Here is a 17,782-nt window from a genome sequence, read left to right as displayed (position 1 = left end):
ATATTCAAATGAGGGCCACCTCCCAACCAACCACAGGATTCAGTCTCCCACTGAAAGCCCACCCCCCACTCATTCTGCTGTTCAACCAAATGAAGGAAGCCCCAGCAAGCTGGACCATGCAAAAATTGCCACAAAACTCAGTTTTGCTCCTCTCCACGGAAATCTTTAGTAAAAGGCGAAAAATTTTTACGTTCTGAAGAAAAGCCAGAGTATACTGGGCAAGGGCCTCCTTCCGACCTACCGCCATGGCCGCAGCCCTCCCTTGGCCCAGGGAGACCACCTAGAAGAGGCTGCGGCCTTTGGGGATGGAAAAACAAAAAGGGCAACACACAGCCAGCCGGGCGACAGCCCATCATCTTCCATAGGCTGCTCCATGTTCTGGTCCATCCTGCTGCCAGAGCGTCACTTACACTTCCAGCTCCCCAGAAGGGGGCCGTCCATGGCCACAATATTCAAATGAGGGCCACCTCCCAACCAACCACAGGATTCAGTCTCCCACTGAAAGCCCACCCCCCACTCATTCTGTTGTTCAACCAAATGAAGGAAGCCCCAGCAAGCTGGAGCATGCAAAAATTGCCACAATACTCAGTTTTGCTCCTCTCCACGGAAATCTTTAGTAAAAGGCGAAAAATTTTTACGTTCTGAAGAGAAGCCAGAGTATACTGGGCAAGGGCCTCCTCCCGACCTACCGCCATGGCCGCAGCCCTCCCTTGGCCCAGGGAGACCAACTAGAAGAGGCTGCGGCCTTTGGGGATGGAAAAACAAAAAGGGCAACACACAGCCAGCCGGGCGACAGCCCATCATCTTCCATAGGCTGCTCCATGTTCTGGTCCATCCTGCTGCCAGAGCGTCACTTACACTTCCAGCTCCCCAGAAAGGGGCCGTCCATGGCCACAATATTCAAATGAGGGCCACCTCCCAACCAACCACAGGATTCAGTCTCCCACTGAAAGCCCACCCCCCACTCATTCTGTTGTTCAACCAAATGAAGGAAGCCCCAGCAAGCTGGAGCATGCAAAAATTGCCACAAAACTCAGTTTTGCTCCTCTCCATGGAAATCTTTAGTAAAAGGCAAAAAATTTTTACATTCTGAAGACAAGCCAGAGTATACTGGGTAAGGGCCTCCTCCCGACCTACCGCCATGGCCGCAGCCCTCCCTTGGCCCAGGGAGACCACCTAGAAGAGGCTGCGGCCTTTGGGGATGGAAAAACAAAAAGGGCAACACACAGCCAGCCGGGCGACAGCCCATCATCTTCCATAGGCTGCTCCATGTTCTGGTCCATCCTGCTGCCAGAGCGTCACTTACACTTCCAGCTCCCCAGAAGGGGGCTGTCCATGGCCACAATATTCAAATGAGGGCCACCTCCCAACCAACCACAGGATTCAGTCTCCCACTGAAAGCCCACCCCCCACTCATTCTGTTGTTCAACCAAATGAAGGAAGCCCCAGCAAGCTGGAGCATGCAAAAATTGCCACAAAACTCAGTTTTGCTCCTCTCCACGGAAATCTTTAGTAAAAGGCAAAAGATTTTTACGTTCTGAAGAGAAGCCGAGTATACTGGGCAAGGGCCTCCTCCCGACCTACCGCCATGGCCGCAGCCCTCCCTTGGCCCAGGGAGCCCACCTAGAAGAGGCTGCGGCCTTTGGGGATGGAAAAACAAAAAGGGCAACACACAGCCAGCCGGGCGACAGCCCATCATCTTCCATAGGCTGCTCCATGTTCTGGTCCATCGTGCTGCCAGAGCGTCACTTACACTTCCAGCTCCCCAGAAGGGGGCCGTCCATGGCCACAATATTCAAATGAGGGCCACCTCCCAACCAACCACAGGATTCAGTCTCCCACTGAAAGCCCACCCCCCACTCATTCTGTTGTTCAACCAAATGAAGGAAGCCCCAGCAAGCTGGAGCATGCAAAAATTGCCACAAAACTCAGTTTTGCTCCTCTCCACGGAAATCTTTAGTAAAAGGCGAAAGATTTTTACGTTCTGAAGAGAAGCCAGAGTATACTGGGCAAGGGCCTCCTCCCGACCTACCGCCATGGCCGCAGCCCTCCCTTGGCCCAGGGAGCCCACCTAGAAGAGGCTGCGGCCTTTGGGGATGGAAAAACAAAAAGGGCAACACACAGCCAGCCGATCATCTTCCATAGGCTGCTCCATGTTCTGGTCCATCCTGCTGCCAGAGCGTCACTTACACTTCCAGCTCCCCAGAAGGGGGCCGTCCATGGCCACAATATTCAAATGAGGGCCACCTCCCAACCAACCACAGGATTCAGTCTCCCACTGAAAGCCCACCCCCCACTCATTCTGTTGTTCAACCAAATGAAGGAAGCCCCAGCAAGCTGGAGCATGCAAAAATTGCCACAAAACTCAGTTTTGCTCCTCTCCACGGAAATCTTTAGTAAAAGGCGAAAGATTTTTACGTTCTGAAGAGAAGCCAGAGTATACTGGGCAAGGGCCTCCTCCCGACCTACCGCCATGGCCGCAGCCCTCCCTTGGCCCAGGTAGCCCACCTAGAAGAGGCTGCGGCCTTTGGGGATGGAAAAACAAAAAGGGCAACACACAGCCAGCCGGGCGACAGCCCATCATCTTCCATAGGCTGCTCCATGTTCTGGTCCATCCTGCTGCCAGAGCGTCACTTACACTTCCAGCTCCCCAGAAGGGGGCCGTCCATGGCCACAATATTCAAATGAGGGCCACCTCCCAACCAACCACAGGATTCAATCTCCCACTGAAAGCCCACCCCCCACTCATTCTGTTGTTCAACCAAATGAAGTAAGCCCCAGCAAGCTGGAGCATGCAAAAATTGCCACAAAACTCAGTTTTGCTCCTCTCCACGGAAATCTTTAGTAAAAGGCGAAAGATTTTTACGTTCTGAAGAGAAGCCAGAGTATACTGGGCAAGGGCCTCCTCCCGACCTACCGCCATGGCCGCAGCCCTCCCTTGGCCCAGGGAGACCACCTAGAAGAGGCTGCGGCCTTTGGGGATGGAAAAACAAAAAGGGCAACACACAGCCAGCCGGGCGACAGCCCATCATCTTCCATAGGCTGCTCCATGTTCTGGTCCATCCTGCTGCCAGAGCGTCACTTACACTTCCAGCTCCCCAGAAGGGGGCTGTCCATGGCCACAATATTCAAATGAGGGCCACCTCCCAACCAACCACAGGATTCAGTCTCCCACTGAAAGCCCACCCCCCACTCATTCTGTTGTTCAACCAAATGAAGGAAGCCCCAGCAAGCTGGAGCATGCAAAAATTGCCACAAAACTCAGTTTTGCTCCTCTCCACGGAAATCTTTAGTAAAAGGCGAAAGATTTTTACGTTCTGAAGAGAAGCCAGAGTATACTGGGCAAGGGCCTCCTCCCGACCTACCGCCATGGCCGCAGCCCTCCCTTGGCCCAGGGAGACCACCTAGAAGAGGCTGCGGCCTTTGGGGATGGAAAAACAAAAAGGGCAACACACAGCCAGCCGGGCGACAGCCCATCATCTTCCATAGGCTGCTCCATGTTCTGGTCCATCCTGCTGCCAGAGCGTCACTTACACTTCCAGCTCCCCAGAAGGGGGCCGTCCATGGCCACAATATTCAAATGAGGGCCACCTCCCAACCAACCACAGGATTCAGTCTCCCACTGAAAGCCCACCCCCCACTCATTCTGTTGTTCAACCAAATGAAGGAAGCCCCAGCAAGCTGGAGCATGCAAAAATTGCCACAAAACTCAGTTTTGCTCCTCTCCACGGAAATCTTTAGTAAAAGGCGAAAGATTTTTACGTTCTGAAGAGAAGCCAGAGTATACTGGGCAAGGGCCTCCTCCCGACCTACCGCCATGGCCGCAGCCCTCCCTTGGCCCAGGGAGACCACCTAGAAGAGGCTGCGGCCTTTGGGGATGGAAAAACAAAAAGGGCAACACACAGCCAGCCGGGCGACAGCCCATCATCTTCCATAGGCTGCTCCATGTTCTGGTCCATCCTGCTGCCAGAGAGTCACTTACACTTCCAGCTCCCCAGAAGGGGGCCGTCCATGGCCACAATATTCAAATGAGGGCCACCTCCCAACCAACCACAGGATTCAGTCTCCCACTGAAAGCCCACCCCCCACTCATTCTGTTGTTCAACCAAATGAAGGAAGCCCCAGCAAGCTGGAGCATGCAAAAATTGCCACAAAACTCAATTTTGCTCCTCTCCACGGAAATCTTTAGTAAAAGGCGAAAGATTTTTACGTTCTGAAGAGAAGCCAGAGTATACTGGGCAAGGGCCTCCTCCCGACCTACCGCCATGGCCGCAGCCCTCCCTTGGCCCAGGGAGACCAACTAGAAGAGGCTGCGGCCTTTGGGGATGGAAAAACAAAAAGGGCAACACACAGCCAGCCGGGCGACAGCCCATCATCTTCCATAGGCTGCTCCATGTTCTGGTCCATCCTGCTGCCAGAGCGTCACTTACACTTCCAGCTCCCCAGAAGGGGGCCGTCCATGGCCACAATATTCAAATGAGGGCCACCTCCCAACCAACCACAGGATTCAGTCTCCCACTGAAAGCCCACCCCCCACTCATTCTGTTGTTTAACCAAATGAAGGAAGCCCCAGCAAGCTGGAGCATGTAAAAATTGCCACAAAACTCAGTTTTGCTCCTCTCCACGGAAATCTTTAGTAAAAGGCGAAAGATTTTTACGTTCTGAAGAGAAGCCAGAGTATACTGGGCAAGGGCCTCCTCCCGACCTACCGCCATGGCCGCAGCCCTCCCTTGGCCCAGGGAGCCCACCTAGAAGAGGCTGCGGCCTTTGGGGATGGAAAAACAAAAAGGGCAACACACAGCCAGCCGGGCGACAGCCCATCATCTTCCATAGGCTGCTCCATGTTCTGGTCCATCCTGCTGCCAGAGCGTCACTTACACTTCCAGCTCCCCAGAAGGGGGCCGTCCATGGCCACAATATTCAAATGAGGGCCACCTCCCAACCAACCACAGGATTCAGTCTCCCACTGAAAGCCCACCCCCCACTCATTCTGTTGTTCAACCAAATGAAGGAAGCCCCAGCAAGCTGAGGCATGCAAAAATTGCCACAAAACTCAGTTTTGCTCCTCTCCACGGAAATCTTTAGTAAAAGGCGAAAGATTTTTACATTCTGAAAAGAAGCCAGAGTATACTGGGCAAGGGCCTCCTCCCGACCTACCGCCATGGCCGCAGCCCTCCCTTGGCCCAGGGAGACCACCTAGAAGAGGCTGCGGCCTTTGGGGATGGAAAAACAAAAAGGGCAACACACAGCCAGCCGGGCGACAGCCCATCATCTTCCATAGGCTGCTCCATGTTCTGGTCCATCCTGCTGCCAGAGCGTCACTTACACTTCCAACTCCCCAGAAGGGGGCCGTCCATGGCCACAATATTCAAATGAGGGCCACCTCCCAACCAACCACAGGATTCAGTCTCCCACTGAAAGCCCACCCCCCACTCATTCTGTTGTTCAACCAAATGAAGGAAGCCCCAGCAAGCTGGAGCATGCAAAAATTGCCACAAAACTCAGTTTTGCTCCTCTCCACGGAAATCTTTAGTAAAAGGCGAAAGATTTTAACGTTCTGAAGAGAAGCCAGAGTATACTGGGCAAGGGCCTCCTCCCGACCTACCGCCACGGCCGCAGCCCTCCCTTGGCCCAGGGAGACCACCTAGAAGAGGCTGCGGCCTTTGGGGATGGAAAAACAAAAAGGGCAACACACAGCCAGCCGGGCGACAGCCCATCATCTTCCATAGGCTGCTCCATGTTCTGGTCCATCCTGCTGCCAGAGCGTCACTTACACTTCCAGCTCCCCAGAAGGGGGCCGTCCATGGCCACAATATTCAAATGAGGGCCACCTCCCAACCAACCACAGGATTCAGTCTCCCACTGAAAGCCCACCCCCCACTCATTCTGTTGTTCAACCAAATGAAGGAAACCCCAGCAAGCTGGAGCATGCAAAAATTGCCACAAAACTCAGTTTTGCTCCTCTCCACGGAAATCTTTAGTAAAATGCGAAAGATTTTTACGTTCTGAAGAGAAGCCAGAGTATACTGGGCAAGGGCCTCCTCCCGACCTACCGCCATGGCCGCAGCCCTCCCTTGGCCCAGGGAGACCACCTAGAAGAGGCTGCGGCTTTTGGGGATGGAAAAACAAAAAGGGCAACACACAGCCAGCCGGGCGACAGCCCATCATCTTCCATAGGCTGCTCCATGTTCTGGTCCATCCTGCTGCCAGAGCGTCACTTAAACTTCCAGCTCCCCAGAAGGGAGCCGTCCATGGCCACAATATTCAAATGAGGGCCACCTCCCAACCAACCACAGGATTCAGTCTCCCACTGAAAGCCCACCCCCCACTCATTCTGTTGTTCAACCAAATGAAGGAAGCCCCAGCAAGCTGGAGCATGCAAAAATTGCCACAAAACTCAGTTTTGCTCCTCTCCACGGAAATCTTTAGTAAAAGGCGAAAGATTTTTACGTTCTGAAGAGAAGCCAGAGTATACTGGGCAAGGGCCTCCTCCCGACCTACCGCCATGGCCGCAGCCCTCCCTTGGCCCAGGGAGACCACCTAGAAGAGGCTGCGGCCTTTGGGGATGAAAAAACAAAAAGGGCAACACACAGCCAGCCGGGCGACAGCCCATCATCTTCCATAGGCTGCTCCATGTTCTGGTCCATCCTGCTGCCAGAGCGTCACTTACACTTCCAGCTCCCCAGAAGGGGGCCGTCCATGGCCACAATATTCAAATGAGGGCCACCTCCCAACCAACCACAGGATTCAGTCTCCCACTGAAAACCCACCCCCCACTCATTCTGTTGTTCAACCAAAGGAAGGAAGCCCCAGAAAGCTGGAGCATGCAAAAATTGCCACAAAACTCAGTTTTGCTCCTCTCCACGGAAATCTTTAGTAAAAGGCGAAAGATTTTTACGTTCTGAAGAGAAGCCAGAGTATACTGGGCAAGGGCCTCCTCCCGACCTACCGCCATGGCCGCAGCCCTCCCTTGGCCCAGGGAGACCACCTAGAAGAGGCTGCGACCTTTGGGGATGGAAAAACAAAAAGGGCAACACACAGCCAGCCAGGCGACAGCCCATCATCTTCCATAGGCTGCTCCATGTTCTGGTTCATCCTGCTGCCAGAGCGTCACTTACACTTCCAGCTCCCCAGAAGGGGGCCGTCCATGGCCACAATATTCAAATGAGGGCCACCTCCCAACCAACCACAGGATTCAGTCTCCCACTGAAAGCCCACCCCCCACTCATTCTGTTGTTCAACCAAATGAAGGAAGCCCCAGCAAGCTGGAGCATGCAAAAATTGCCACAAAACTCAGTTTTGCTCCTCTCCACGGAAATCTTTAGTAAAAGGCGAAAAAATTTTACGTTCTGAAGAGAAGCCAGAGTATACTGGGCAAGGACCTCCTCCCGACCTACCGCCATGGCCGCAGCCCTCCCTTGGCCCAGGGAGACCACCTAGAAGAGGCTGCAGCCTTTGGGGATGGAAAAACAAAAAGGGCAACACACAGCCAGCCGGGCGACAGCCCATCATCTTCCATAGGCTGCTCCATGTTCTGGTCCATCCTGCTGCCAGAGCGTCACTTACACTTCCAGCTCCCCAGAAGGGGGCCGTCCATGGCCACAATATTCAAATGAGGGCCACCTCCCAACCAACCACAGGATTCAGTCTCCCACTGAAAGCCCACCCCCTACTCATTCTGTTGTTCAACCAAATGAAGGAAGCCCCAGCAAGCTGGAGCATGCAAAAATTGCCACAAAACTCAGTTTTCCTCCTCTCCACGGAAATCTTTAGTAAAAGGCGAAAGATTTTTACGTTCTGAAGAGAAGCCAGAGTATACTGGGCAAGGGCCTCCTCCCGACCTACCGCCATGGCCGCAGCCCTCCCTTGGCCCAGGGAGACCACCTAGAAGAGGCTGCGGCCTTTGGGGATGGAAAAACAAAAAGGGCAACACACAGCCAGCCGGGCGACAGCCCATCATCTTCCATAGGCTGCTCCATGTTCTGGTCCATCCTGCTGCCAGAGCGTCACTTACACTTCCAGCTCCCCAGAAGGGGGCCGTCCATGGCCACAATATTCAAATGAGGGCCACCTCCCAACCAACCACAGGATTCAGTCTCCAACTGAAAGCCCACCCCCCACTCATTCTGCTGTTCAACCAAATGAAGGAAGCCCCAGCAAGCTGGAGCATGCAAAAATTGCCACAAAACTCAGTTTTGCTCCTCTCCACGGAAATCTTTAGTAAAAGGCGAAAGATTTTTACGTTCTGAAGAGAAGCCAGAATATACTGGGCAAGGGCCTCCTCCCGACCTACCGCCATGGCCGCAGCCCTCCCTTGGCCCAGGGAGACCACCTACAAGAGGCTGCGGCCTTTGGGGATGGAAAAACAAAAAGGGCAACACACAGCCAGCCGGGCGACAGCCCATCATCTTCCATAGGCTGCTCCATGTTCTGGTCCATCCTGCTGCCAGAGCGTCACTTTAACTTCCAGCTCCCCAGAAGGGGGCCGTCCATGGCCACAATATTCAAATGAGGGCCACCTCCCAACCAACCACAGGATTCAGTCTCCCACTGAAAGCCCACCCCCCACTCATTCTGTTGTTCAACCAAATGAAGGAAGCCCCAGCAAGCTGGAGCATGCAAAAATTGCCACAAAACTCAGTTTTGCTCCTCTCCACGGAAATCTTTAGTAAAAGGCGAAAGATTTTTACGTTCTGAAGAGAAGCTAGAGTATACTGGGCAAGGGCCTCCTCCCGACCTACCGCCATGGCCGCAGCCCTCCCTTGGCCCAGGGAGACCACCTAGAAGAGGCTGCGGCCTTTGGGGATGGGAAAACAAAAAGGGCAACACACAGCCAGCCGGGCGACAGCCCATCATCTTCCATAGGCTGCTCCATGTTCTGGTCCATCCTGCTGCCAGAGCGTCACTTACACTTCCAGCTCCCCAGAAGGGGGCCGTCCATGGCCACAATATTCAAATGAGGGCCACCTCCCAACCAACCACAGGATTCAGTCTCCCACTGAAAGCCCACCCCCCACTCATTCTGTTGTTCAACCAAATGAAGAAAGCCCCAGCAAGCTGGAGCATGTAAAAATTGCCACAAAACTCAGTTTTGCTCCTCTCCACGGAAATCTTTAGTAAAAGGCGAAAGATTTTTATGTTCTGAAGAGAAGCCTGAGTATACTGGGCAAGGGCCTCCTCCCGACCTACCGCCATGGCCGCAGCCCTCCCTTGGCCCAGGGAGACCACCTAGAAGAGGCTGCGGCCTTTGGGGATGGAAAAACAAAAAGGGCAACACACAGCCAGCCGGGCGACAGCCCATCATCTTCCATAGGCTGCTCCATGTTCTGGTCCATCCTGCTGCCAGAGCGTCACTTACACTTCCAGCTCCCCAGAAGGGGGCCGTCCATGGCCACAATATTCAAATGAGGACCACCTCCCAACCAACCACAGGATTCAGTCTCCCACTGAAAGCCCACCCCCCACTCATTTGTTGTTCAACCAAATGAAGGAAGCCCCAGCAAGCTGGAGCATGCAAAAATTGCCACAAAACTCAATTTTGCTCCTCTCCACGGAAATCTTTAGTAAAAGGCGAAAGATTTTTACGTTCTGAAGAGAAGCCAGAGTATACTGGGCAAGGGCCTCCTTCCGACCTACCGCCATGGCCGCAGCCCTCCCTTGGCCCAGGGAGACCACCTAGAAGAGGATGCGGCCTTTGGGGATGGAAAAACAAAAAGGGCAACACACAGCCAGCCGGGCGACAGCCCATCATCTTCCATAGGCTGCTCCATGTTCTGGTCCATCCTGCTGCCAGAGCGTCACTTACACTTCCAGCTCCCCAGAAGGGGGCCGTCCATGGCCACAATATTCAAATGAGGGCCACCTCCCAACCAACCACAGGATTCAGTCTCCCACTGAAAGCCCACCCCCCACTCATTCTGTTGTTCAACCAAATGAAGGAAGCCCCAGCAAGCTGGAGCATGCAAAAATTGCCACAAAACTCAGTTTTGCTCCTCTCCACGGAAATCTTTAGTAAAAGGCGAAAGATTTTTACGTTCTGAAGAGAAGCCAGAGTATACTGGGCAAGGGCCTCCTCCCGACCTACCGCCATGGCCGCAGCCCTCCCTTGGCCCAGGGAGACCACCTAGAAGAGGCTGCGGCCTTTGGGGATGGAAAAACAAAAAGGGCAACACACAGCCAGCCGGGCGACAGCCCATCATCTTCCATAGGCTGCTCCATGTTCTGGTCCATCCTGCTGCCAGAACGACACTTACACTTCCAGCTCCCCAGAAGGGGGCCGTCCATGGCCACAATATTCAAATGAGGGCCACCTCCCAACCAACCACAGGATTCAGTCTCCCACTGAAAGCCCACCCCCCACTCATTCTGTTGTTCAACCAAATGAAGGAAGCCCCAGCAAGCTGGAGCATGCAAAAATTGCCACAAAACTCAGTTTTGCTCCTCTCCACGGAAATCTTTAGTAAAAGGCGAAAGATTTTTACGTTCTGAAGAGAAGCCAGAGTATACTGGGCAAGGGCCTCCTCCCGACCTACCGCCATGGCCGCAGCCCTCCCTTGGCCCAGGGAGACCACCTAGAAGAGGCTGCGGCCTTTGGGGATGGAAAAACAAAAAGGGCAACACACAGCCAGCCGGGCGACAGCCCATCATCTTCCATAGGCTGCTCCATGTTCTGGTCCATCCTGCTGCCAGAGCGTCACTTACACTTCCAGCTTCCCAGAAGGGGGCCATCCATGGCCACAATATTCAAATGAGGGCCACCTCCCAACCAACCACAGGATTCAGTCTCCCACTGAAAGCCCACCCCCCACTCATTCTGTTGTTCAACCAAATGAAGGAAGCCCCAGCAAGCTGGAGCATGCAAAAATTGCCACAAAACTCAGTTTTGCTCCTCTCCACGGAAATCTTTAGTAAAAGGCGAAAGATTTTTACGTTCTGAAGAGAAGCCAGAGTATACTGGGCAAGGGCCTCCTCCCGACCTACCGCCATGGCCGCAGCCCTCCCTTGGCCCAGGGAGACCACCTAGAAGAGGCTGCGGCCTTTGGGGATGGAAAAACAAAAAGGGCAACACACAGCCAGCCGGGCGACAGCCCATCATCTTCCATAGGCTGCTCCATGTTCTGGTCCATCCTGCTGCCAGACCGTCACTTACACTTCCAGCTCCCCAGAAGGGGGCCGTCCATGGCCACAATATTCAAATGAGGGCCACCTCCCAACCAACCACAGGATTCAGTCTCCCACTGAAAGCCCACCCCCCACTCATTCTGTTGTTCAACCAAATGAAGGAACCCCAGCAAGCTGGAGCATGCAAAAATTGCCACAAAACTCAGTTTTGCTCCTCTCCACGGAAATCTTTAGTAAAAGGCGAAAGATTTTTACGTTCTGAAGAGAAGCCAGAGTATACTGGGCAAGGGCCTCCTCCCGACCTACCGCCATGGCCGCAGCCCTCCCTTGGCCCAGGGAGACCACCTAGAAGAGGCTGCGGCCTTTGGGGATGGAAAAACAAAAAGGGCAACACACAGCCAGCCGGGCGACAGCCCATCATCTTCCATAGGCTGCTCCATGTTCTGGTCCATCCTGCTGCCAGAGCGTCACTTACACTTCCAGCTCCCCAGAAGGGGGCCGTCCATGGCCACAATATTCAAATGAGGGCCACCTCCCAACCAACCACAGGATTCAGTCTCCCACTGAAAGCCCACCCCCCACTCATTCTGTTGTTCAACCAAATGAAGGAAGCCCCAGCAAGCTGGAGCATGCAAAAATTGCCACAAAACTCAGTTTTGCTCCTCTCCACGGAAATCTTTAGTAAAAGGCGAAAGATTTTTACGTTCTGAAGAGAAGCCAGAGTATACTGGGCAAGGGCCTCCTCCCGACCTACCGCCATGGCCGCAGCCCTCCCTTGGCCCAGGGAGCCCACCTAGAAGAGGCTGCGGCCTTTGGGGATGGAAAAACAAAAAGGGCAACACACAGCCAGCCGGGCGACAGCCCATCATCTTCCATAGGCTGCTCCATGTTCTGGTCCATCCTGCTGCCAGAGCGTCACTTACACTTAAAGCTCCCCAGAAGGGGGCCGTCCATGACCACAATATTCAAATGAGGGCCACCTCCCAACCAACCACAGGATTCAGTCTCCCACTGAAAGCCCACCCCCCACTCATTCTGTTGTTCAACCAAATGAAGGAAGCCCCAGCAAGCTGGAGCATGCAAAAATTGCCACAAAACTCAGTTTTGCTCCTCTCCACGGAAATCTTTAGTAAAAGGCGAAAGATTTTTACATTCTGAAGAGAAGCCAGAGTATACTGGGCAAGGGCCTCCTCCCGACCTACCGCCATGGCCGCAGCCCTCCCTTGGCCCAGGGAGACCACCTAGAAGAGGCTGCGGCCTTTGGGGATGGAAAAACAAAAAGGGCAACACACAGCCAGCCGGGCGACAGCCCATCATCTTCCATAGGCTGCTCCATGTTATGGTCCATCCTGCTGCCAGAGCGTCACTTACACTTCCAGCTCCCCAGAAGGGGGCCGTCCATGGCCACAATATTCAAATGAGGGCCACCTCCCAACCAACCACAGGATTCAGTCTCCCACTGAAAGCCCACCCCCCACTCATTCTGTTTTTCAACCAAATGAAGGAAGCCCCAGCAAGCTGGAGCATGCAAAAATTGCCACAAAACTCAGTTTTGCTCCTCTCCACGGAAATCTTTAGTAAAAGGCGAAAGATTTTTACGTTCTGAAGAGAAGCCGGAGTATACTGGGCAAGGGCCTCCTCCCGACCTACCGCCATGGCCGCAGCCCTCCCTTCGCCCAGGGAGACCACCTAGAAGAGGCTGCGGCCTTTGGGGATGGAAAAACAAAAAGGGCAACACACAGCCAGCCGGGCGACAGCCCATCATCTTCCATAGGCTGCTCCATGTTCTGGTCCATCTTGCTGCCAGAGCGTCACTTACACTTCCAGCTCCCCAGAAGGGGGCCGTCCATGGCCACAATATTCAAATGAGGGCCACCTCCCAACCAACCACAGGATTCAGTCTCCCACTGAAAGCCCACCCCCCACTCATTCTGTTGTTCAACCAAATGAAGGAAGCCCCAGCAAGCTGGAGCATGCAAAAATTGCCACAAAACTCAGTTTTGCTCCTCTCCACGGAAATCTTTAGTAAAAGGCGAAAGATTTTTACGTTCTGAAGAGAAGCCAGAGTATACTGGGCAAGGGCCTCCTCCCGACCTACCGCCATGGCCGCAGCCCTCCCTTGGCCCAGGGAGACCACCTAGAAGAGGCTGCGGCCTTTGGGGATGGAAAAACAAAAAGGGCAACACACAGCCAGCCGGGCGACAGCCCATCATCTTCCATAGGCTGCTCCATGTTCTGGTCCATCCTGCTGCCAGAGCATCACTTACACTTCCAGCTCCCCAGAAGGGGGCCGTCCATGGCCACAATATTCAAATGAGGGCCACCTCCCAACCAACCACAGGATTCAGTCTCCCACTGAAAGCCCACAACCCACTCATTCTGTTGTTCAACCAAATGAAGGAAGCCCCAGCAAGCTGGAGCATGCAAAAATTGCCACAAAACTCAGTTTTGCTCCTCTCCACGGAAATCTTTAGTAAAAGGCGAAAGATTTTTACGTTCTGAAGAGAAGCCAGAGTATACTGGGCAAGGGCCTCCTCCCGACCTACCGCCATGGCCGCAGCCCTCCCTTGGCCCAGGGAGACCACCTAGAAGAGGCTGCGGCCTTTGGGGATGGAAAAACAAAAAGGGCAACACACAGCCAGCCGGGCGACAGCCCATCATCTTCCATAGGCTGCTCCATGTTCTGGTCCATCCTGCTGCCAGAGCGTCACTTACACTTCCAGCTCCCCAGAAGGGGGCCATCCATGGCCACAATATTCAAATGAGGGCCACCTCCCAACCAACCACAGGATTCAGTCTCCCACTGAAAGCCCACCCCCCACTCATTCTGTTGTTCAACCAAATGAAGGAAGCCCCAGCAAGCTGGAGCATGCAAAAATTGCCACAAAACTCAGTTTTGCTCCTCTCCACGGAAATCTTTAGTAAAAGGCGAAAGATTTTTACATTCTGAAGAGAAGCCAGAGTATACTGGGCAAGGGCCTCCTCCCGACCTACCGCCATGGCCGCAGCCCTCCCTTGGCCCAGGGAGACCACCTAGAAGAGGCTGCGGCCTTTGGGGATGGAAAAACAAAAAGGGCAACACACAGCCAGCCGGGCGACAGCCCATCATCTTCCATAGGCTGCTCCATGTTCTGGTCCATCCTGCTGCCAGAGCGTCACTTACACTTCCAGCTCCCCAGAAGGGGGCCGTCCATGGCCACAATATTCAAATGAGGGCCACCTCCCAACCAACCACAGGATTCAGTCTCCCACTGAAAGCCCACTCCCCACTCATTCTGTTGTTCAACCAAATGAAGGAAGCCCCAACAAGCTGGAGCATGCAAAAATTGCCACAAAACTCAGTTTTGCTCCTCTCCACGGAAATCTTTAGTAAAAGGCGAAAGATTTTTACGTTCTGAAGAGAAGCCAGAGTATACTGGGCAAGGGCCTCCTCCCGACCTACCGCCATGGCCGCAGCCCTCCCTTGGCCCAGGGAGACCACCTAGAAGAGGCTGCGGCCTTTGGGGATGGAAAAACAAAAAGGGCAACACACAGCCAGCCGGGCGACAGCCCATCATCTTCCATAGGCTGCTCCATGTTCTGGTTCATCCTACTGCCAGAGCGTCACTTACACTTCCAGCTCCCCAGAAGGGGGCCGTCCATGGCCACAATATTCAAATGAGGGCCACCTCCCAACCAACCACAGGATTCAGTCTCCCACTGAAAGCCCACCCCCCACTCATTCTGTTGTTCAACCAAATGAAGGAAGCCCCAGCAAGCTGGAACATGCAAAAATTGCCACAAAACTCAGTTTTGCTCCTCTCCACGGAAATCTTTAGTAAAAGGCGAAAGATTTTTACGTTCTGAAGAGAAGCCAGAGTATACTGGGCAAGGGCCTCCTCCCGACCTACCGCCATGGCCGCAGCCCTCCCTTGGCCCAGGGAGACCACCTAGAAGAGGCTGCGGCCTTTGGGGATGGAAAAACAAAAAGGGCAACACACAGCCAGCCGGGCGACAGCCCATCATCTTCCATAGGCTGCTCCATGTTCTGGTTCATCCTGCTGCCAGAGCGTCACTTACACTTCCAGCTCCCCAGAAGGGGGCCGTCCATGGCCACAATATTCAAATGAGGGCCACCTCCCAACCAACCCAAGATTCAGTCTCCCACTGAAAGCCCACCCCCCACTCATTCTGTTGTTCAACCAAATGAAGGAAGCCCCAGCCAGCTGAGGCATGCAACAATTGCCACAAAACTCAGTTTTGCTCCTCTCCACGGAAATCTTTAGTAAAGGGCGAAAGATTTTTACGTTCTGAAAAGAAGCCAGAGTATACTGGGCAAGGGCCTGCTCCCAACCTACCGCCATGGCCGCAGCCCTCCCTTGGCCCAGGGAGACCACCTAGAAGAGGCTGCGGCCTTTGGGGATGGAACAACAAAAAGGGCAACACACAGCCAGCCGGGCGACAGCCCATCATCTTCCATAGGCTGCTCCATGTTCTGGTCCATCCTGCTGCCAGAGCGTCACTTACACTTCCAGCTCCCCAGAAGGGGGCCGTCCATGGCCACAATATTCAAATGAGGGCCACCTCCCAACCAACCACAGGATTCAGTCTCCCACTGAAAGCCCACTCCCCACTCATTCTGTTGTTCAACCAAATGAAGGAAGCCCCAGCAAGCTGGAGCATGCAAAAATTGCCACAAAACTCAGTTTTGCTCCTCTCCACGGAAATCTTTAGTAAAAGGCGAAAGATTTTAACGTTCTGAAAAGAAGCCAGAGTATACTGGGCAAGGGCCTCCTCCCGACCTACCGCCACGGCCGCAGCCCTCCCTTGGCCCAGGGAGACCACCTAGAAGAGGCTGCAGCCTTTGGGGATGGAAAAACAAAAAGGGCAACACACAGCCAGCAGGGCGACAGCCCATCATCTTCCATAGGCTGCTCCATGTTCTGGTCCATCCTGCTGCCAGAGCGTCACATACACTTCCAGCTCCCCAGAAGGGGGCCGTCCATGGCCACAATATTCAAATGAGGGCCACCTCCCAACCAACCACAGGATTCAGTCTCCCACTGAAAGCCCACCCCCCACTCATTCTGTTGTTCAACCAAATGAAGGAAGCCCCAGCAAGCTGGAGCATGCAAAAATTGCCACAAAACTCAGTTTTGCTCCTCTCCACGGAAATCTTTAGTAAAAGGCGAAAGATTTTTACGTTCTGAAGAGAAGCCAGAGTATACTGGGCAAGGGCCTCGTCCCGACCTACCGCCATGGCCGCAGCCCTCCCTTGGCCCAGGGAGACCACCTAGAAGAGGCTGCGGCCTTTGGGGATGGAAAAACAAAAAGGGCAACACACAGCCAGCCGGGCGACAGCCCATCATCTTCCATAGGCTGCTCCATGTTCTGGTCCATCCTGCTGCCAGAGCGTCACTTACACTTCCAGCTCCCCAGAAGGGGGCCGTCCATGGCCACAATATTCAAATGAGGGCCACCTCCCAACCAACCACAGGATTCAGTCTCCCACTGAAAGCCCACCCCCCACTCATTCTGTTGTTCAACCAAATGAAGGAAGCCCCAGCAAGCTGGAGCATGCAAAAATTGCCACAAAACTCAGTTTTGCTCCTCTCCACGGAAATCTTTAGTAAAAGGCGAAAAATTTTTACGTTCTGAAGAGAAGCCAGAGTATACTGGGCAAGGGCCTCCTCCCGACCTACCGCCATGGCCGCAGCCCTCCCTTGGCCCAGGGAGACCACCTAGAAGAGGCTGCGGCCTTTGGGGATGGAAAAACAAAAAGGGCAACACACAGCCAGTCGGGCGACAGCCCATCATCTTCCATAGGCTGCTCCATGTTCTGGTCCATCCTGCTGCCAGAGCATCACTTACACTTCCAGCTCCCCAGAAGGGGGCCGTCCATGGCCACAATATTCAAATGAGGGCCACCTCCCAACCAACCACAGGATTCAGTCTCCCACTGAAAGCCCACCCCCCACTCATTCTGTTGTTCAACCAAATGAAGGAAACCCCAGCAAGCTGGAGCATGCAAAAATTGCCACAAAACTCAGTTTTGCTCCTCTCCACGGAAATCTTTAGTAAAATGCGAAAGATTTTTACGTTCTGAAGAGAAGCCAGAGTATACTGGGCAAGGGCCTCCTCCCGACCTACCGCCATGGCCGCAGCCCTCCCTTGGCCCAGGGAGACCACCTAGAAGAGGCTGCGGCCTTTGGGGATGGAAAAACAAAAAGGGCAACACACAGCCAGCCGGGCGACAGCCCATCATCTTCCATAGGCTGCTCCATGTTCTGGTCCATCCTGCTGCCAGAGCGTCACTTACACTTCCAGCAACCCAGAAGGGGGCCGTCCATGGCCACAATATTCAAATGAGGGCCACCTCCCAACCAACCACAGGATTCAGTCTCCCACTGAAAGCCCACCCCCCACTCATTCTGTCGTTCAACCAAATGAAGGAAGCCCCAGCAAGCTGGAGCATGCAAAAATTGCCACAAAACTCAGTTTTGCTCCTCTCCACGGAAATCTTTAGTAAAAGGCGAAAGATTTTTACGTTCTGAAGAGAAGCCAGAGTATACTGGGCAAGGGCCTCCTCCCGACCTACCGCCATGGCCGCAGCCCTCCCTTGGCCCAGGGAGACCACCTAGAAGAGGCTGCGGCCTTTGGGGATGGAAAAACAAAAAGGGCA

General features: G+C 54.0%; 40 non-coding genes across 40 annotated transcripts; all 40 read right to left on the bottom strand.

Annotated features, from left to right (window-relative positions):
* Positions 1-97: 97 nt before the first annotated feature.
* LOC141260355 (U5 spliceosomal RNA) lies at positions 98-213 on the bottom strand. The gene has a single exon (XR_012319112.1). It is a non-coding gene; the product is annotated as a U5 spliceosomal RNA (small nuclear RNA).
* Positions 214-545: 332 nt separating this feature from the next.
* On the bottom strand, positions 546-661 carry LOC141259784 (U5 spliceosomal RNA). The gene has a single exon (XR_012318552.1). It is a non-coding gene; the product is annotated as a U5 spliceosomal RNA (small nuclear RNA).
* A 332-nt stretch (positions 662-993) lies between these two features.
* On the bottom strand, positions 994-1,109 carry LOC141260565 (U5 spliceosomal RNA). The gene has a single exon (XR_012319310.1). It is a non-coding gene; the product is annotated as a U5 spliceosomal RNA (small nuclear RNA).
* Positions 1,110-1,441: 332 nt separating this feature from the next.
* Positions 1,442-1,556, bottom strand: LOC141259776 (U5 spliceosomal RNA). Its single transcript, XR_012318544.1, has one exon. It is a non-coding gene; the product is annotated as a U5 spliceosomal RNA (small nuclear RNA).
* Positions 1,557-1,888: 332 nt separating this feature from the next.
* On the bottom strand, positions 1,889-2,004 carry LOC141260887 (U5 spliceosomal RNA). Its single transcript, XR_012319605.1, has one exon. It is a non-coding gene; the product is annotated as a U5 spliceosomal RNA (small nuclear RNA).
* Positions 2,005-2,325: 321 nt separating this feature from the next.
* Positions 2,326-2,441, bottom strand: LOC141260886 (U5 spliceosomal RNA). The gene has a single exon (XR_012319604.1). It is a non-coding gene; the product is annotated as a U5 spliceosomal RNA (small nuclear RNA).
* A 332-nt stretch (positions 2,442-2,773) lies between these two features.
* Positions 2,774-2,889, bottom strand: LOC141260885 (U5 spliceosomal RNA). The gene has a single exon (XR_012319603.1). It is a non-coding gene; the product is annotated as a U5 spliceosomal RNA (small nuclear RNA).
* A 332-nt stretch (positions 2,890-3,221) lies between these two features.
* LOC141260884 (U5 spliceosomal RNA) lies at positions 3,222-3,337 on the bottom strand. Its single transcript, XR_012319602.1, has one exon. It is a non-coding gene; the product is annotated as a U5 spliceosomal RNA (small nuclear RNA).
* Positions 3,338-3,669: 332 nt separating this feature from the next.
* On the bottom strand, positions 3,670-3,785 carry LOC141260883 (U5 spliceosomal RNA). The gene has a single exon (XR_012319601.1). It is a non-coding gene; the product is annotated as a U5 spliceosomal RNA (small nuclear RNA).
* A 332-nt stretch (positions 3,786-4,117) lies between these two features.
* Positions 4,118-4,233, bottom strand: LOC141261007 (U5 spliceosomal RNA). Its single transcript, XR_012319719.1, has one exon. It is a non-coding gene; the product is annotated as a U5 spliceosomal RNA (small nuclear RNA).
* A 332-nt stretch (positions 4,234-4,565) lies between these two features.
* Positions 4,566-4,681, bottom strand: LOC141259766 (U5 spliceosomal RNA). Its single transcript, XR_012318535.1, has one exon. It is a non-coding gene; the product is annotated as a U5 spliceosomal RNA (small nuclear RNA).
* A 332-nt stretch (positions 4,682-5,013) lies between these two features.
* On the bottom strand, positions 5,014-5,129 carry LOC141260073 (U5 spliceosomal RNA). The gene has a single exon (XR_012318834.1). It is a non-coding gene; the product is annotated as a U5 spliceosomal RNA (small nuclear RNA).
* Positions 5,130-5,461: 332 nt separating this feature from the next.
* LOC141259903 (U5 spliceosomal RNA) lies at positions 5,462-5,577 on the bottom strand. Its single transcript, XR_012318670.1, has one exon. It is a non-coding gene; the product is annotated as a U5 spliceosomal RNA (small nuclear RNA).
* Positions 5,578-5,909: 332 nt separating this feature from the next.
* Positions 5,910-6,025, bottom strand: LOC141260313 (U5 spliceosomal RNA). Its single transcript, XR_012319070.1, has one exon. It is a non-coding gene; the product is annotated as a U5 spliceosomal RNA (small nuclear RNA).
* Positions 6,026-6,357: 332 nt separating this feature from the next.
* LOC141260882 (U5 spliceosomal RNA) lies at positions 6,358-6,473 on the bottom strand. Its single transcript, XR_012319600.1, has one exon. It is a non-coding gene; the product is annotated as a U5 spliceosomal RNA (small nuclear RNA).
* Positions 6,474-6,805: 332 nt separating this feature from the next.
* LOC141261064 (U5 spliceosomal RNA) lies at positions 6,806-6,921 on the bottom strand. Its single transcript, XR_012319774.1, has one exon. It is a non-coding gene; the product is annotated as a U5 spliceosomal RNA (small nuclear RNA).
* Positions 6,922-7,253: 332 nt separating this feature from the next.
* Positions 7,254-7,369, bottom strand: LOC141260309 (U5 spliceosomal RNA). Its single transcript, XR_012319066.1, has one exon. It is a non-coding gene; the product is annotated as a U5 spliceosomal RNA (small nuclear RNA).
* A 332-nt stretch (positions 7,370-7,701) lies between these two features.
* LOC141260115 (U5 spliceosomal RNA) lies at positions 7,702-7,817 on the bottom strand. Its single transcript, XR_012318875.1, has one exon. It is a non-coding gene; the product is annotated as a U5 spliceosomal RNA (small nuclear RNA).
* A 332-nt stretch (positions 7,818-8,149) lies between these two features.
* On the bottom strand, positions 8,150-8,265 carry LOC141259867 (U5 spliceosomal RNA). Its single transcript, XR_012318635.1, has one exon. It is a non-coding gene; the product is annotated as a U5 spliceosomal RNA (small nuclear RNA).
* A 332-nt stretch (positions 8,266-8,597) lies between these two features.
* LOC141259860 (U5 spliceosomal RNA) lies at positions 8,598-8,713 on the bottom strand. Its single transcript, XR_012318628.1, has one exon. It is a non-coding gene; the product is annotated as a U5 spliceosomal RNA (small nuclear RNA).
* Positions 8,714-9,045: 332 nt separating this feature from the next.
* LOC141260271 (U5 spliceosomal RNA) lies at positions 9,046-9,161 on the bottom strand. Its single transcript, XR_012319029.1, has one exon. It is a non-coding gene; the product is annotated as a U5 spliceosomal RNA (small nuclear RNA).
* Positions 9,162-9,492: 331 nt separating this feature from the next.
* LOC141260995 (U5 spliceosomal RNA) lies at positions 9,493-9,608 on the bottom strand. The gene has a single exon (XR_012319708.1). It is a non-coding gene; the product is annotated as a U5 spliceosomal RNA (small nuclear RNA).
* Positions 9,609-9,940: 332 nt separating this feature from the next.
* On the bottom strand, positions 9,941-10,056 carry LOC141260881 (U5 spliceosomal RNA). Its single transcript, XR_012319599.1, has one exon. It is a non-coding gene; the product is annotated as a U5 spliceosomal RNA (small nuclear RNA).
* Positions 10,057-10,388: 332 nt separating this feature from the next.
* On the bottom strand, positions 10,389-10,504 carry LOC141260879 (U5 spliceosomal RNA). The gene has a single exon (XR_012319597.1). It is a non-coding gene; the product is annotated as a U5 spliceosomal RNA (small nuclear RNA).
* A 332-nt stretch (positions 10,505-10,836) lies between these two features.
* LOC141260878 (U5 spliceosomal RNA) lies at positions 10,837-10,952 on the bottom strand. The gene has a single exon (XR_012319596.1). It is a non-coding gene; the product is annotated as a U5 spliceosomal RNA (small nuclear RNA).
* Positions 10,953-11,283: 331 nt separating this feature from the next.
* LOC141259734 (U5 spliceosomal RNA) lies at positions 11,284-11,399 on the bottom strand. The gene has a single exon (XR_012318504.1). It is a non-coding gene; the product is annotated as a U5 spliceosomal RNA (small nuclear RNA).
* A 332-nt stretch (positions 11,400-11,731) lies between these two features.
* On the bottom strand, positions 11,732-11,847 carry LOC141260877 (U5 spliceosomal RNA). Its single transcript, XR_012319595.1, has one exon. It is a non-coding gene; the product is annotated as a U5 spliceosomal RNA (small nuclear RNA).
* Positions 11,848-12,179: 332 nt separating this feature from the next.
* LOC141259810 (U5 spliceosomal RNA) lies at positions 12,180-12,295 on the bottom strand. The gene has a single exon (XR_012318578.1). It is a non-coding gene; the product is annotated as a U5 spliceosomal RNA (small nuclear RNA).
* A 332-nt stretch (positions 12,296-12,627) lies between these two features.
* LOC141259695 (U5 spliceosomal RNA) lies at positions 12,628-12,743 on the bottom strand. The gene has a single exon (XR_012318465.1). It is a non-coding gene; the product is annotated as a U5 spliceosomal RNA (small nuclear RNA).
* Positions 12,744-13,075: 332 nt separating this feature from the next.
* LOC141260876 (U5 spliceosomal RNA) lies at positions 13,076-13,191 on the bottom strand. Its single transcript, XR_012319594.1, has one exon. It is a non-coding gene; the product is annotated as a U5 spliceosomal RNA (small nuclear RNA).
* A 332-nt stretch (positions 13,192-13,523) lies between these two features.
* On the bottom strand, positions 13,524-13,639 carry LOC141260875 (U5 spliceosomal RNA). Its single transcript, XR_012319593.1, has one exon. It is a non-coding gene; the product is annotated as a U5 spliceosomal RNA (small nuclear RNA).
* Positions 13,640-13,971: 332 nt separating this feature from the next.
* On the bottom strand, positions 13,972-14,087 carry LOC141259809 (U5 spliceosomal RNA). Its single transcript, XR_012318577.1, has one exon. It is a non-coding gene; the product is annotated as a U5 spliceosomal RNA (small nuclear RNA).
* Positions 14,088-14,419: 332 nt separating this feature from the next.
* Positions 14,420-14,535, bottom strand: LOC141260961 (U5 spliceosomal RNA). Its single transcript, XR_012319675.1, has one exon. It is a non-coding gene; the product is annotated as a U5 spliceosomal RNA (small nuclear RNA).
* Positions 14,536-14,867: 332 nt separating this feature from the next.
* LOC141259718 (U5 spliceosomal RNA) lies at positions 14,868-14,983 on the bottom strand. The gene has a single exon (XR_012318488.1). It is a non-coding gene; the product is annotated as a U5 spliceosomal RNA (small nuclear RNA).
* A 331-nt stretch (positions 14,984-15,314) lies between these two features.
* On the bottom strand, positions 15,315-15,430 carry LOC141260522 (U5 spliceosomal RNA). The gene has a single exon (XR_012319270.1). It is a non-coding gene; the product is annotated as a U5 spliceosomal RNA (small nuclear RNA).
* Positions 15,431-15,762: 332 nt separating this feature from the next.
* On the bottom strand, positions 15,763-15,878 carry LOC141260158 (U5 spliceosomal RNA). Its single transcript, XR_012318917.1, has one exon. It is a non-coding gene; the product is annotated as a U5 spliceosomal RNA (small nuclear RNA).
* Positions 15,879-16,210: 332 nt separating this feature from the next.
* On the bottom strand, positions 16,211-16,326 carry LOC141260874 (U5 spliceosomal RNA). Its single transcript, XR_012319592.1, has one exon. It is a non-coding gene; the product is annotated as a U5 spliceosomal RNA (small nuclear RNA).
* Positions 16,327-16,658: 332 nt separating this feature from the next.
* Positions 16,659-16,774, bottom strand: LOC141259761 (U5 spliceosomal RNA). The gene has a single exon (XR_012318531.1). It is a non-coding gene; the product is annotated as a U5 spliceosomal RNA (small nuclear RNA).
* Positions 16,775-17,106: 332 nt separating this feature from the next.
* Positions 17,107-17,222, bottom strand: LOC141260311 (U5 spliceosomal RNA). The gene has a single exon (XR_012319068.1). It is a non-coding gene; the product is annotated as a U5 spliceosomal RNA (small nuclear RNA).
* A 332-nt stretch (positions 17,223-17,554) lies between these two features.
* On the bottom strand, positions 17,555-17,670 carry LOC141260873 (U5 spliceosomal RNA). The gene has a single exon (XR_012319591.1). It is a non-coding gene; the product is annotated as a U5 spliceosomal RNA (small nuclear RNA).
* Positions 17,671-17,782: the final 112 nt, after the last annotated feature.

The sequence above is a fragment of the Phyllobates terribilis genome, unplaced genomic scaffold (genome assembly GCF_046119375.1).
Source record: "Phyllobates terribilis strain yellow unplaced genomic scaffold, ASM4611937v1 Scaffold_3__8_contigs__length_932513732, whole genome shotgun sequence".
Classification (NCBI taxonomy): domain Eukaryota; kingdom Metazoa; phylum Chordata; class Amphibia; order Anura; family Dendrobatidae; genus Phyllobates; species Phyllobates terribilis.
Note: the sequence above shows the minus strand (reverse complement) of the source record. Positions and strands in the feature narration are given on the sequence as shown.